Raw genomic sequence first — 16,145 nt, 5'->3', positions numbered from 1 at the left:
CTGTGCACTCGCCCTTTCATTCCCATGTAAACTTTTATCTGTGAAAAGGCTCTCTCAACATTGGCTCTTGAGACGGCCAACGCCAAAACAACTAGTATACAATTTGCTAACTCTGGCCACTGACCTAACTTTCCATGCCAATACTGATGCATCAGAAGATTGCAATTCTCTGGGACAGGTTCTGTAACATATGCGTTGAACTGGGCGCATATGCCCTCAGAGTTATTAAAGCGGTCAACAATAAATATGTACTTTTTTAAGTCCAGAGAAAATTCCCATTTACGGAAGGGATAGAGAACTTGTGCAGAATAACACAGTGAAGCTTCATTGACTTCAAATGCCATGGTTGGTGAAGGGACATTTATATGCATCATTGCAAGACATTTCTCATGCATTGCAAAATAAAATATCCTGAATTGCTCCTCAACATTTCTTTGCTTACCAAGTGGCAAGTATTCTAACATGGAACATGTTACAGTGTTTAAAGTCACAAAAAGTGTAGCCAGTCTACTCTCAAGGAGATGTTTCATATCTATACCAATTACCCTGAACACTTGATCGACCAGGGTGTTTTCAGACTCTAGTTTTTTTATTATGTCCACTATAGCAGTCATGTTTTCCTGTGAAAATCTAAGAATGCAGTGGAGCGTTCTTTTTTCACATCACTATCAATAGGTGACCAAAGATCCTTACATTTCTTGCCTTTGGCATCATCACTAAGCACAAATCTGTAAATGGTTGCCACATGGATAATATAGCATTCACTGCCTCTAGGACTGAGAACAATCGGCTAAATGACACAGTTGGGATGACGCTTTCTTGGATGCCACACAAAGCACAAAATGACAAATATTTGCCTTTCAGTTCCCAGGCATAATGAAACAGTGCACCAGAATGGACTACAAATTCAATAGCATTCTTTATTTACACTGAAGATTGTAAAGATGCTTTCAGCAAACCATCTAGCAAGTAGCAAGGATCTCGTACAGGGAAGTACTTCAGCTCATGTATTGATTTTAACAGGTCATCACACAACTTTTTCATATACATAGCTGAATCAATGCAAATACAAACAATATAACTCCAATCTTTGTTAAACTTGGTAAGAACTTTTTGCAGCAGCAATCCAAGTGACACTGCGTTCCATGTTTTCCAAAAGTCTGGTGTCATATTTTCACCACTATCCCAGATGTTTGGTGACAGCACTCTTTTCACATATACCTGGCACAACACCTTGCATTAAATGTTACATTGTATTTGCCCCTTCAGGAAGAAATAAAAATGACTCTTTCACTCTCGTTTTCCTTTCTTTGAATGGCATTTAGTTTGTAGTTGTGCAGCTGTTTATCAGTGTTTATACGTTTACACAGGTGAGGATGGTTTCCCTTTTGGTGGGATTTTATCAGTTAGTATACTTTTAAACCTAAAACAGGATAGCCTACACATATTGGAACGGGTGACCGCGGACTCCGGAGCCCTATCTGTGCTGTCGCTAGATATCGAACAGGCCATCAATACCCTATTGTGGCAATACCTGTTTGTAATGCTGTCCGCGATGGTGGTTGGAAATTGCTTCTTGAAGTGGATACATTTTCTAAATGCTCAACTCCTGGCTGGGTTCATACAGGCAGGGTGTATTCAGACATAAGGCAGTTGCAACAGGGAACCCAAAAAGGATAACCCTTATCCCCGATTCGGTTTGTCTTTACACTTGAGTCACTGGCTTGTTTAATGTGAGCGAAGGCCCTGACTGGGGAATATCATGCGGCAGCGTGGTATACAGACAATGCATTCATATTTTTGAGGGACCCGGAGTGATCAATATTCCTATTAGTAACAAAAATCTCAGAATTTGAAAAGAGAGAAGTCCTGCGCATAACCAATGAGGAAGCTGCTGGCAGTGGACAGACCTCTATATCTTGGGGATGCAATACGTTGGGAATCCGCCACTTTCAAATACCTGGGTATCCAGATTAATGATATCGAAGAGCGGCAATCTTTATAAATGTTTTGCTTTTATTGTTGCTTGTTTTCTGCACTGATAGTGCATGGTATATAGACAGTCTATGTACAGTGTATATGAGGTCCACATACATTTGTACCAATCACACTTATTGTAGTACACCATATAATACTTCTTGAGTGAGTCTTTGGCGTGGCACCCTTCCGTTCTGACTCCCGCTACGGCCCTCTCCTCTTGGCTAGATGGGCATCATAAAAATGGCAGTTATTCCTCACCTGCTATATTTATATATGGCCCTGCCTCTATACTTACTGAAGACATTTTTTGGGGAGTTGAGATCCCAGTTTTAGATAGGGGGCACACACCGTAAATGCCTGCCACTTGATAAGGCTTTGCGTCCCCTAGATGGTGACGTAATGGGAGTGCAGAATCCAGAAGTCTAATAAATAGCTGCGCAACTAATATGGATGATAAGATGGTTGGCAATAGCGACCGACCCAGAAAAACAGGATCTAGTTCTATTATTAACGGAGGAGAATCTTTTGAAATGACTATGACTAGACTAAACGAGGAATGCTTACCCTACAGCACTGAGAGTTATTAAAGCCTGCTGGGATACACATACCAAGTGATAGGGAGTGGAATCTCTTTAATCCCCCTATCTCCCACTTTTGGTGGTGACGGGGTTATCAGAAGTGGCGGATCACCATGATAGACAGACAATGCACTGGGTGACATTTACTCTGATGGTAAACTACTAACATTTGAAGAGCTAGTGGATGATTCTGGCTTGCACGGAGTACAGTTCCTAACCTTTGAAGTAGTGCGTGATGCACTCTGAAGTCTATGGGGCTCGGAAGCAGTGAAACTGCCACACTCTGAGGTTCTGACCATATTACTGACACACCGATCCAATGCAGGGCAGTGACATGCATGCACCGTGCCCTAGCTCCCACCTTTTTAATCTCACTGGAACTCTTGAAGCTCAAAAGGGAACAAGCACTTGGACATTTCATGTCAGAAAAGTTGGGGGCCAAATACTGGAGTATACTAAAAAGGTAAATGGAACCCCGCAATTCATATATACATAACTCATTTATTTACACTGTGCATACCTGTCCCCGGCGCTCATTCCAACGTGCATTCGTAACTAGGAGAATGCAGGAAGTTAGCGGACATAGAAATCTCAGGACCTTGAGAACTAGAACTCATGCTTGTTGGAAGGATGGAACCATTTCCTTGCTGTCTGCAGTATGCTTAAGGGGAGAAAAGGAAGGTAGGATCCTTATAGTACGGTTACCCGCACTTTTTTCCTGGCATCAGTGTGTTTCTGACCTGGTCTGCTGGGATCCTGCTAATCAGGACCCTAGCAACTGTGCTTTCTCCCATAAATAGACATGGCAAGTACTTTCGTACCTCGGCAATTGGCTACTGGTGTACCCTTGTAAGTCTCTAGTACATGATACTAAGGTATCCAGGGCCTAGGTACACCAGAGGTCTCCCCTGGGCTGCAGCATGTATTGTGCCACCCATGGGATTCCACTTCAACTGTGACTATATGCCTGCCATTGCAGCCTGTGTGAGTTGGTGCTTGCACCTCTCACAACAGATATAAGTTTACTTACAGCTAAGGTCACTGCACCTAAAACCTATGAGTCACCCTATGGCAGGCTCTTCAGTCCTGAGGGCAGGATGCTTGGTTATAAGTGTGAGGGTGCACCTGCATGAGCAGGACAACCCTACAAACCCTGGAGTAGATTCTCTAGGTTTTGTAAGTGTGGTCATCCATTTTTAGATATATAGTGGACATCAGTCATTATGAGATCTCTAACTATATAATGGCAGCACCAAACCCAGTCATGTTTGGTATCAAACATACTGGAATCATACCCCAACACTGATTCCAGTGTTGGAAGTATGATCCCATGTACTGAGGGGCTTCTTTGGGGACCCCTGTACTCCTGATATAAGCCTTTCAGGGACTGCCAGCAAGCTAGTGCTGCTGCAGACCACAGACATGATTCTGTCCTTCTGCTGCTGAGTTGAGCTAGAGCAGTGGAAGGTAGAACATTGGTTGTCCTGTCACAGGGAGGTGGTCACAGGACTTAGTGTATTCGACTGGGGTTGGGGTGCTTGCCAGCTCTACAAGACTGCTTTGAATGGCACACTTGGTGCCCTTCTTGCATACTCCAGTTTGAGCCAGTTTCCGAAGCTCCTGGCTCCCACTCTGGCGTGAAACTGGACAAAAGATATGGGAGTATCCACCCCTCTGTCTAACCCTTCCTGTGGGAGGGATCCCTGAGTTGTTACAACACTTTCCCTAGGGTACGTAAGGGCTAACCTGTGGGAGGGTCCTTAGATTTGTCATGGGACAAGACTCTGAAACCCTGAAACTACGTCACTCTTCAGTTGTCTGAACACTTGGACTCAACTGGAACTGAGACTGCACCAAGTAAGACTCTGCAACTGGTCTCGCTGTTCTTCATGTCTTCGTTGTCTGGGTTTCATCCAGGTTCTTCAACAGACCTGTGGGCATAAAGGACACCTGAAGTAATCTCTCATGGAGTGTTGGATTCACTCCTCTGTATCTGCAGACACCACAACGAAGCTGACCATTCTGCTGCTTCTGTCGTACTACTCACTTACCGAGGCCCAGCAACACAGGTGGTGGTTCTGCAATTCCCTTGAGGCCTGACCTGTCCATTTGCAACTCTGAGACCAGTATCTCTCGTCGGAACTGCTGGAACCAAACCCCTGTGCACCACTTTGACTTGCTGTTGCCAAGGCTTGCTGGTGCTGCACTCCAGAGACCTTCTGCCTACAAGAAGCTCCAGCATCTTTTCCCTCCAAGATCAGCATTGTCACCGCATCCTCTGCACCGTGGGCCTTCATCTTTGGTGAGCTGCTCAAGGCCCTCTTGCGACTTCTGTGCCTTTGGCCTGTGGGCCTTTCTGGGGGTCTTCTACTGCTTCAGTGGGCTCCCCTGCTTCCTTAGGGCCTACTCTGAATCTCCTGCTGTTGGTGAGTTCCTTGGACTTTGCTGGTCCCAACGTTGCTCCGTTCCGTCTTCCACGCCAATTGTGGCTACCAAAGCTTGTTGGTGCTCCCGCCTGACACCGACCACCTAGTCACGATATCCGACGTGGGACAGCTTGTGCACAGCTCCTGGTCTTCCTCAGTGTTACCTGGTCCCCACAGCTGCACCGACATGGTCACTGGTGACTCTTTAGAACCTCCCGACATCGGTGGGCATTGCTGTTCTATGGCTCCTGGTCACCTCAGAGTGGCATAGACTTTGTCCACTCTGCTTGCAGGTTCTTCACTTCCAGAATCCACCCTTGGATTCCACTGGACTCCTTTACAGTCTTCTCCATATGCATCATCTTTGAAGTCGTCCATTGTTGTCTGCGGCAGTTTCTGACGTCACTTCAACCCTATGCACCCGGCTTCCCTGGTGTAGGTAACCTGGTTCCTGGGACATCCACAGGTGGGGTGGCTCTCCAACCTTCTGTCTTCCAAAGAGTTTCCTCGGGGTCCTCTAGGAAGGGTCCATTTTCTGCAAAACTGCAAACGCAACTTGCCTATTGACTTCTATTGGCCATGGCTGTGTTTTCACTCTGCACACAGGCTCCGTCGGGTTCCTTGTATGGTTCATTGTGTCCCTGGCTCCTCTGGTCCACGTCCCTTAGTATATGGTTTGGTCTCCCCCTGGAGACCCCTGTATTTTGCGCTACTTACCTGACTGTTGTTGAAGTATTCTTGTGTATTGTGTTGATCTGTCCAGGTAGGACATATATCAGTGTGTTAGTGAGTGTTGTGTTATAAATAGAAGTATTTTTATATAAACACAGTTTGGTTTATTTTAATCCAACTTACACTATAGATTAACTGATAAACCAAGCTGCGTTATACTCCTTCAAGATAAGCCTGAAGGCTGCTCTCCACAGCTACCACTCTGAGAACCTTATATGGTTATCAAAAACGACTAAAATCAACATAAGGGTTGTCCGAAATAGTGCTAGGTGTTTCACTTAAATAAGTGTACACCATATACTAAGCCAGCCTTCTACAGTGGGTCAGCAAGGAATCTGCGGCTACAGTTTCTACCAGATAAGGTATTACTGAAGGTTAGTAACTTTTTCATCTGACAGACTTCTAGCCGTAGAATCCTTACCTTAGAATAGATACCCAAGCAATACCTCCCTAGAGGTGGGTTTGCGAAAGATCTCACAAAAAAATCCTGCAGGACCGAATGGGTAAAATGCCTGACACTATGGACATTACTGTCCAGGCGGTAGTGTTTGGTAAACGTGTGCATATACGCCCATGTTGCTGCCTGGCAAATGTCTAGGACCAGGAGTCTGCATGCTAAAGCAGTGGTCACAGCTTTGTCTCTGGTGGAATGAGCACGCAGGCCCTCAAGGGGTTGCTTCTTGGCCAGTGCATAGCATATTTTGATAAAGAGCACGATCTATCATAAGATGGTCTGTTTCAGCATCGCCTTCCCATTCTGGGCCCAGACATACTTCACAAAGAGTTGGTTGTCCACCCAGAACTCTTTTGTGTAGTCAAGGTACAATGACAATCGCTCTTTTTGGGTCCAGCATTTGGAGTTGCACCTCTTCTTTAGAGGGCTGAGGTGGAAAATATAAGGTAGGCTGGGTGATGGACTGGCCTACATGGAACAGTCATCACCTTTGGTAAGAAGGAAACGAGAGTCCAAAGGACCAGCTTGTCCGGGTAAAATGAAACACAAGGAGGGTGTGCTGATAGTGTCTGCAACTTTCTAACCCTCCTGACTGATGTTATTGCCCCAGGAAATGCTGTCTTGATGATAAGTAGCCTGATAGGACAATTATGGAGTGGCTCAAAGGGAGTGCAGATCTGATTGGTAAGAAACAGATTGAGGTCCCACTGAGGCATAATGAATGGGGAAGGCGGGAACATGTGTTGGAGACCTTTCAAAAACCTATGTACAATAGGAGACTTGAACAGGGATAGCTGATCTGGCAACCTTAGAAATGCCAAGATGAGCCCAGTCGGTTCTGATCTTCTTGAGAACTCCACGCAGGAGTGTTATTGGCAGAAACGCATAGAGGAGGCCTAAACTCCACTTTAGATGAACAGCATCTCCAAGTGAGAGCAGCTCTGAAACTCCAGTATGCAGAACAGCTGACATTACGTTTTCTCTGCTGTGGCGAACAGATCTAATTAAGACTCTCTAGCACCACCTCCAGTTGGAGATGCCACTTGTTATCTGCTAGGCATCAAAAGCGGAGTTTGTCCGACCTGGCGTTCAGAGAGCTTGAAACACCAGGAAAATGCCCAGACATTCCAACCATGTTCAGAGGCATAAGGCTTCTTGGCAAGGGGTCTATGATCCCACCCCACCCTGTTTGTTGCAATACCACATCGCAGTGGTGTTGTCCGTGAACACTTGCAATAGCCTTCCCTTGATGGAGAGCAGAAAGGCTTTCAATGCCAAGCAGATCGCTATGAGCTTCAACAGGTTGATATGGAGTCCTGATTCCACTAGAGTGCTCTGATTTCCACCTCTCCCAGATGCCCACCCCAGCCCTGGAGTAATGTGTGTCACTACCATGAGATCAGGTTGGGGAAGGGAGAGAGATCTGCCACGGACCCAATTGCGATTCGTCAACCACAACCAAAATAGAGGCTGAAACATCAGTATCAATTCCTGAATATCCTGGACTCGCTGCTCGGAGGATCGAACGAAACTGCACTGTGTCCAGAATACCTCTGATGAAATTGAGAATTTGAGAAGGGTTCAGGTGAGACTTTTGCACGTTGATAGTGCATGCTAGTGAGTGCAAGAGGTCTGCCGTGCTTCTGGAGGTGACCAACGACTACCGGGAGCGAGTCTCCCCTCAACAGCCAACTGTCGAGATAGCGAAAGACTGGCACTCCATATCTTCGCAGATGAGCTGCAACCACCGCCATCTCCTTGGTGAACACCCAAGGGGGATTGGTAAGACCCAAAGGAAGCACAGCAAATTGAAAGTGGTTGTGGCATACCGTGATTCGCAGGTAACATCTGTGGGCAGGGAGGACAGAAATGTGGAAGTATGCGCCCTGCAAGTCCAATGCTACCATACAGTCTCTACGGTCCAGGACTGGCAGGATTTGAGCGAGCGTGAGCAGCTTGAATTTCTCCTTTTTTAAGAAGAAATTGAGAGGGTGCATCCTTATTGGGAACATGAAAATAGCGGGAATAACAACCACAACCTACTTCTATGCTGGCACACTCTCTATGGTTCCCTTGGCCAAGAGAGCCTGCACTTCCTGGCGGAGTAGTGAAATCTGGTAGTCTGCCAGCCGATCATATGTGGGTGGCATGATTTGAGGGGTATATACAAAGGGGAGTTCATAGCCCCATTGGATAATTTGGAGATCACAGCGTTCTGATGTTATTGACCTCCAGCGGTGCAGTTGATATATCCTGCCCCATACAAGATGCCTGTGATAGTCAAAGGCGGTACAGAGGCACAGGGTCAGAGCTGATTTGCATATAGCCAGTGTCTGACCCAGGGTGGTGTGGAGTGCAAAAAAACGATGGATTTAGGCCCAGATCCTTGTACTGTGGTGAATGTATGACATTGTTCTACATTCTGTCCATCAACTGTGTTTTTTGTGAAATTCAAAGGGCAAATTAAAGGAGCTTGGAAGCTGCGGCTATCGGGGGAAGAAAGGAATTTGTTGGACTGGCCTGACCTCTGGCTACAGGACACATGAGACTTGTGGGTGCCGCGTCCTTAGCCACACAAGGACTGAAAAGTCTGCTGGCTGTGGTGGCCTGGTACTTGGAGACATGGCTAGAATCCCCTTTCGTGGCCACGGAAGGATAGGAAGGTGGACAGTGGTTGGCAAGGAACCACTGAAAGGCCCAAGGACCTGGCAGTAGTTCTGCTGTCCTTGAAGTGCTCCAGCCCTGCACCCGCCTTATCCCTGAAGAGACGTGAGCCATCAAAGGGCAGTGCCAGGCTGGTGGAAGAGAACATAATCTTCTTCAAGGAATCGAAGCCTGCTGGACCTCTAGCCAGCGTCGACCCTGGCTTCTGCCCCGATGTGGACACGGAGCCAAACCTCAGTACTTTTGTGCCTGTGTTCCACCCTGGCTATTTTCAGGCAGATTGGCAGCCAGGAGGGTGAGAAAGACTAAGAGTAGTCTCAAGACCCTTTGACGGACAAGTTGGATTATGATCTGGACAGGAGGGAGGAACTGGGGGATGCCAGTGGTCTAGATACCTCCCTAGACCTTGGCATGTTGTCTCCTCCTACCGTGGCTACAGAGGAGGGAGGGTCATACGCAGTGGTGTTGCTTAGGGCGGCCGAGGCTCTCCACCTCGAGCTTCCTACGGTGGCAGTCAGGACTAACCTCCTGACGGAGGTACTTCAGCCAGAATCGAGCTCTTTGGAGCCCCTGCTGCCGTTCAATGAAGACCTAACCGATATCCTTTTGGGCACCTGGTGCAGGCCCAGGCCTAACACAGGGGGTCCTGTGGATAGGATGATTGCACGACGCCACTGCCCGGCCCCGGGCGACCCCACTTTCCTCTCCCAACACCCCACCCCTGCCTGAGAGCTTGGTGGTCCAAGCCTCGACATCCAAAGGCGCATTCCTTAATGCTCCACCTGATAGGGAATCCAAAGATCCGGACCAACTTGGGAAGAAGATGTTTTCTTCCTCCAGCTTGGGACTGTGGTCGGTAAACACTGCATGTCTGTTGGCTGTTATTCCCACTCTGTGTGGGATACGGTGGCGCAAGTGCTGCCCCAGTGCCCGGAGGAGGCCCTGGTCGTGCTCTCCCGTGCAGTTGCCGAGGGGAGAGACGTAGCGAAGTTTACCATCCGCTGTGGACTGGACAAAGCAGACTCGCTGGGTAGGACGAGTTCAACGCTGTTAGCCCTTCAACGCTACTCCTGGCTGAGGTCGGCTGGCTTTTATGGTGATGTCCAGTAGACCCTGATGGACATGCCCTTGATGGCCGTCGCCTGTTCGACGCTTCAAGGACTCTCAGGCTACGGCCAAGTCCTTGGGCCTCTCCAGCACACGCCCTGCACTGTTTACTTTTCACCCCTTTTGTGGCTAGGGAAGGGGTGCCCCACCACATTCCTTCCAGGGCCTCAGGCCGGTGCAATCTGTTCAGCCCCAGCACGGCCAGGGACGAGGGAACAACTGCCGTGGTTCTGGGGGCCAGCGGGCAGGCCAGTCCTCCACCGCCCCCTCTGCAGCAGCCTCCAAACACTCCTAGTCCGACCTTTCAGGCCCATCACACGCCAGTGGGTAGCAGGATTGGCCATCTCCCCCACTGGCGTACCATCACGTCAGACAGGTGGGTTTTGCAGATAGTCCGAAGGGGCTTCTCCCTCCCCTTCGAGACTACCGCCCCAGCCATGCCACCTCAGTACCATAGCATGTCGGGGGATCATCTGGCCCTTCTTCAACAGGAAGTTATGGCTCTCTTGGCCAAGGGAGGCATCAACCGAGTTCCTGCCCTAGAAGTAGATCCGGGATATTTGGGCTATGATTCAGATCTTTCCGTCTCTAACCTGGAATTTGGTCAGGATGACCATCCGGCTACTGGGCCTGATAGCCCCCTGCATCCTGCTGGTGGATCATCCCAGATGGCATATGCGGGCTCTGCAGTGGGACCTAAAGTTCCAGTGGGCACAGCATCAGGGAACCTGTCCGATTGCATCCAGATCTCAGAGGACACTGCATGCCAACTGCAGTGGTGGCTCATGAACCAGTATTGGGTCGACGGCAGATCCCTCTCCCATCCTCATTCAGAGTTTAAAGTGGTGACCGATGCATCACTTCTGGGATGAGACGGCCACATGGGAGAGGCGGAGATCTGAGGCCTCTGGTCTCCGGCGGAATCCGGACTCCATATCAAACTTCTGGAGCTTCAGGCGATTTGTCTTGCACTTAAAGCATTCCTCCACTCTTTCTGGGGAAGAGTAGTGCAGGTGTTCAAGGACAACACCACCGCCATGTGGTACTGCAACAAACAGGGCGGGGTGGGGTCGTGGACCCTATGTCAAGAGGCTCTCCGTCTCTGGATATGGCTGGAACATCAGGGTGGTTCAACACCTGGCAGGTTCTCTGAACGCCAGGGCGGACGAACTCAGCCGCAGGTGCATGATGGATCACGAATTGCATCTTCAATCGAAGGTGGCAAAAGGTCTCTTTCAACAGTGGAGAGAGCTTTGGTTAGATCTTTTCGCCACCGAAGAGAATGCTCAATGTCAGCAATTCTGCACGTGTGAATTTCCAAGTCCGCACTCACTAGGCAACACTTTTCGTCGCAAGTGGAGTTACGGTCTTCTATACGCCTTTTCACCTATACCGCCTCTGCCCAGAGTGCTGAAGAAGATCAAGCACGACCAGGCCCAAGTCATTCTTGTGGCTACGGATTGGGCAAGAAGAGTCAGGTATCCCGAGCTGCTACACATGGCCATCGATCCTCAGATCAGACTACCTCTTCGGGGGGAGGGAGGGGGGGGGTCTTCTGTCGCAGCAGCAGGGGACGATCCTCCACCCGAACCTGTCCAGCCTCCACCTCCTTGCGTGGAGATTGAGTGGCGGCAGTTGACGTCATTTGACCTGCCTCCTGAAGTCTGCAATGTTATCTTGGCAGCCAGGCATCCCTTCACTAAGAAGGTATACGCCTGCAGATAGAACAAAATTGTGGCATGGTGCACAGCAAAGGCTGTGGATCCGCTTTCCGCCACTCTTTCTGAGGTTCTCTTGTTCCTCCTTTCTTTGGCCCAACAGGGCTCAGCTCCGGGCACACTTATGGGCTACCTCTCGGCCCATTCAGACTTCCTTAGGCTTCCTGATAAGCCTTCTCCTTTCAAGTCGCCTGTTGTAAATAGATTCCTTAAAGGCATTACTCATCTTTTTACTCCTGTTCCCTTCGTAATGCCTCAGTGGGACTTGAACTTGTTTCTTACCTATCATATGTGCACTCCCTTTGAGCCGCTACATAACTGTCCTCTAAGACTTCTCACTCTGCTGCCTTTCTGCTGGCCATCACCTCTGCACCCAGGGTGAGTGAGCTACAAGCTCTTTCTTCCAAGCCTCCCTTTCTGGCTGTCTATCTGGACATGGTCGTCCTTAGAACTAGACCTTCCGTTCTTCCCAAGGTGGTTACTTCTTTCTAAATTGGTCAAACCATCACTTTGCCCACCTTTTTTCGGCATCCTTCGAAAGAGGAAGAGAGGCTCCACCTTCTGGATCCAAAAAGTGTGCATTGCTTCGACTTGGATCGCACCAAACAATTCCGGGTGGACGACTAGCTCTTTGTTGGTTATGTGGGTGCTAAGAAAGGTCGGGCCGTGCACAACCGGACCATCTCCAGGTGGGTCGTTATGTGTGTGAGAAGTTGGCCTGATACAAGGTGATCACTAGAACTAGTGAGCATCATATATCAGGCCAAACAACCCTTATGGTGATTGGTTGTAAGTCAACCTTATAGACCAGCTATCCTAATGGTAGCATGGACAAAGCAGTCTTAGGCTAAACTCTTTTGGCATGTGAAGCCAGCTGTTTTACCACAATATAACCCCTTGAATACCAGATGAAAGGACACCACACAGGTTGTTATGAAAATAAACAATATATTTATTAATAACAAACACCTCTGAACTCTTTATGAGGTCAGAGGGCTAAGCACATGACAATCTCTTAGGAAAAATACGATAAGTTGCACAAGATTACAATGGTGCCCTAGGGGCACGGCAAACCATATACTAAGTAAATGGAATGTGAAAGTCGATAGAAGGAATGGAGCTGTCCAGAGGCTGTAGGATCGCTGGGACTACGCTATCCTAACTTTAGGTAAGTAATAGGAGGCCCACGGAACACGTGTGCAGAGTGTGAACTCACACGCGAGATGCGTAACGTCTACGGACAGTACAGTTCAAGAAAAGGTAAGTACGGACAATCCTGACTAGTTAGGACTAAACCGTCTATGGAACTGGACACTAGGAGAGTCAATCTACCCTTGAGCACCAAAATGCTCTTGTTACCTCACCCACGGGCTGCGGGTGCATAGGTGCAAAGTCGTGTCGGGTTCCGGCGTTGAAGTCTATGGAGCCTGGAGGAAAAGATGCTGCAGGCGACCAGGAGGAAGATGTCCGGTGTGATCCAAGGGTGGATCAGAGATGCTGAAGACCTGAAAGCAGAGGGGACAATGTTCACAGTCACTAGCCAGTGACTGGAGTGGAACCAGGAAGGAACCAGATGTCGTTGTCGCGATCAAGTGAAGAGTGGACGCTTGACTCTGCAGCCACATGGACCAGGAGGTGTCTTGGACGACCAGGATGGAGGCACGAGCTGTCCCACGCAGGCTCTTGCTGTCGGCGGTGTTGGTTCCGGATTCGGCGTCAACAGGCCTTGGCAAAGGCAACCCACGCGGTGAGTGGAAAAGGCGTCTGGTGCGGACTAGGAGAGTCCGGGGTGTCCCTCTTTTGGAAGGGAGCAAGGGCCAGTCTGGAGCAACCAGACCAGCAGTGAAGATTTCAAGGTTCGTCGTCTAGGAGGCCACTAGCCAGCCGGCAAGTGACCAGACAACGCGTCGAGCAGCAAACAAGCAGAAGGGCCCCACGCAGATCTCGTGGAAGCTGGAGGGCTGATCTTCGGTGCAGGGGCTGCTCGGGACTGGGGCTTCTCAATCCCCATAGACCTTGGTCGAGTTTACCTCAGGAGTCGTGCTGCAAGCGAAGTGCAGGTTCTTTCAAGATGGCCGGTCCCACGTTTCTTGTCGCACTGTGCTGCAGATGTGAGTTGAGGTCAGAGAGGTCTGGGAATCCGGGTCTCGTCGGGCTCTGAAGTCTGGATCCTCGAGGGAAGACGACAAAGTGAAGCCGCTGGACGCTTGATGGTGCCTGCATTTGCAGGGTGGACACTCCTTGCCCACAAGGGAGATTTCTTCAGTCTTCTGTGGAGCAGAACGTCGAAGTCCAGAGTTTCTTCTTGTAGAGTAGTTCAGGATTAATCTAATTTGGAATGGGACCAGCTCCTACCTTTATCCTGCTAAAGGGGGCTGCACTATTGACTAGGTCCCTCCCCTGGGTGGGACCAGGAAGGGGGGTGGTTACACCCCCTATCCTTTGTCCGGTTTCGCGCCAGAGCTGGGGCTGGAGTGCCCCTGCAACTGGTTTGAACCGGTGTATGCACAGGGCACCTTGTGTGCCCCAGGCATGTCTCATTCCTTTCAGGCCTCCCTACCTCAATACACAAAATCCTGTCTGGGGTGGTGCTAGCACCTCCCAAGGCAGGAAACCCTTTGTCCAGGCCTCCCTTGCTGGAAGGACTCCCAGCAGCAGGAGGTCAGACTTGTGTCTGTGGTGGCAGCATCCATTTTGTGATGCTGAGGCTCGAGTTAACTTTAACCGGAGTTCACAGTTACATACATGTCGTGTCCCTCTAGAAGGGTGGAATGCTACCCCCGTCGCCAGAATTGGCTAGGGGGTAGTATTCCAATTCGTATGACACCTTACTCGACATGTTTTGATAATGCTATACCAAAGTTGGCATTCAACCGCGAGGATTATAATGCACTTAAGAGTATATGGTATAGCGTTATCATGGAACAGCTATTAGGACTTGGTTCCGCAAGCTGCAGACGGGCTCAGCTCGTGCCAGAGCACCATCTCACATAATTCCAAGCACTCTGCCTTCAGGATTGATAAGGCCTGCCATAGGAGTGACTGATAGGAATATATGTGTCCATTTTCGGGTTAGATATAGGTATACTATATCTATAGCAAAGGGTGATTACACCACCTTGCCCCAGGTGTCTTGCAGCCAGTTGTGTCAGTTTTAGATGGCCAGCCAGGGGTGGCATAATACACGCTGCAGCCCCTGGTAGGCCCTGGGTACACCTATGCCCTGGATACCTAAGGTACACTGTACAGGGACTGATAAGGTGGCCCAGTACCAATTAGTAAATGCACCTAAAGTACATGGTTGTCAATTCAATTCAATTCAAAAGCTTTTATTCGATTTGTACATACAAATCATACAAGCAGAAATACATGATTGAAATATTAAAAATCACCATATAATTATTCCAAAGAGGAAAAGAAGGCTAAAGTGCATCAAATTGGAAGTGATCCCGCCTCTATAGGCCAACGTTATTATAAAATACAAACATTCTTACATTGATTAGCTGGGGATCAGTAGGAGTTACTCGCTAGGCTTTTCATGGGGAACTGTACATTAAAAATTATTATAATCAATCAATACTGTGGTCAACTTCATGTTTAGTAATACCTTAATTACAGAAATTGATATAAAATTTAAAAGTGGGAGCATATCTATACAGACAGGAGCGTTAAACAGTAATAACATCATAAACAGATCCTGGCAGCTGTAGAGCATAAGTACAGACAGGTAAGTAGACAACATTATAATACAATACTTTTCCTGGCAGCTGTACATTTTAGAATAAAAGTAGCCAAAAAAAAACAAGTCTCCTCGTTCTCTAATGAAGATAAAAATATCAATGCTGTTTGTGTGGTGCAAATGTTATATTTGATAAAGATAGGTTTAAGGTATTTTAGCCTAAAGCACTGATAAAATTTGCAAAAAAGCAAAAAATGGCAACTACTCTGCCTAGAGGTGCTATCGCATGGACAGGGTATGTTTGAACTAGTCTTTGTATTTGGAAAAGCAACCAAGTGGTGTACTATGCCCAGTCTGACCCGTGTTAAAACGTACTGGTGAGAAGGGCGAGTCACAAATACAAGATAGGATTGTAGTCCGGGAGCTAGATTTAGGTCTTTATAAAATTTTATAGTAACAAGATTGCCAACGGCTTTGTCTCGTTCAGCCTTACGAAAATTAAGAAACGTTATCTTGATTTCTTTTTTTGAAATGGAGACAACCTTTTCAGGCTCACGAAACACATCAATATTAAAAAGAAGTAGATACCAACGATGAATGTATCTTAACCATGATACACGTGAGGAGTGATCCAAGCCTATACAGTCAAGGATAATGTCCTTGGTGAATCGAGTCTCTGGCTTAGCCCAAATAGAACGCCACAATAAGAGTGGCCGAACTGCTGCTAAGTCAGAAATATACTCGATCCCAACTTCTTCGTGGATCAGCTGGATGGAGGCAGAAGGGGGAACACATAACATCTTCCTT

Source organism: Lissotriton helveticus, chromosome 5_1 (assembly GCF_964261635.1).
Source record: "Lissotriton helveticus chromosome 5_1, aLisHel1.1, whole genome shotgun sequence".
Classification (NCBI taxonomy): Eukaryota; Metazoa; Chordata; class Amphibia; order Caudata; family Salamandridae; genus Lissotriton; species Lissotriton helveticus.
Note: the sequence above shows the minus strand (reverse complement) of the source record.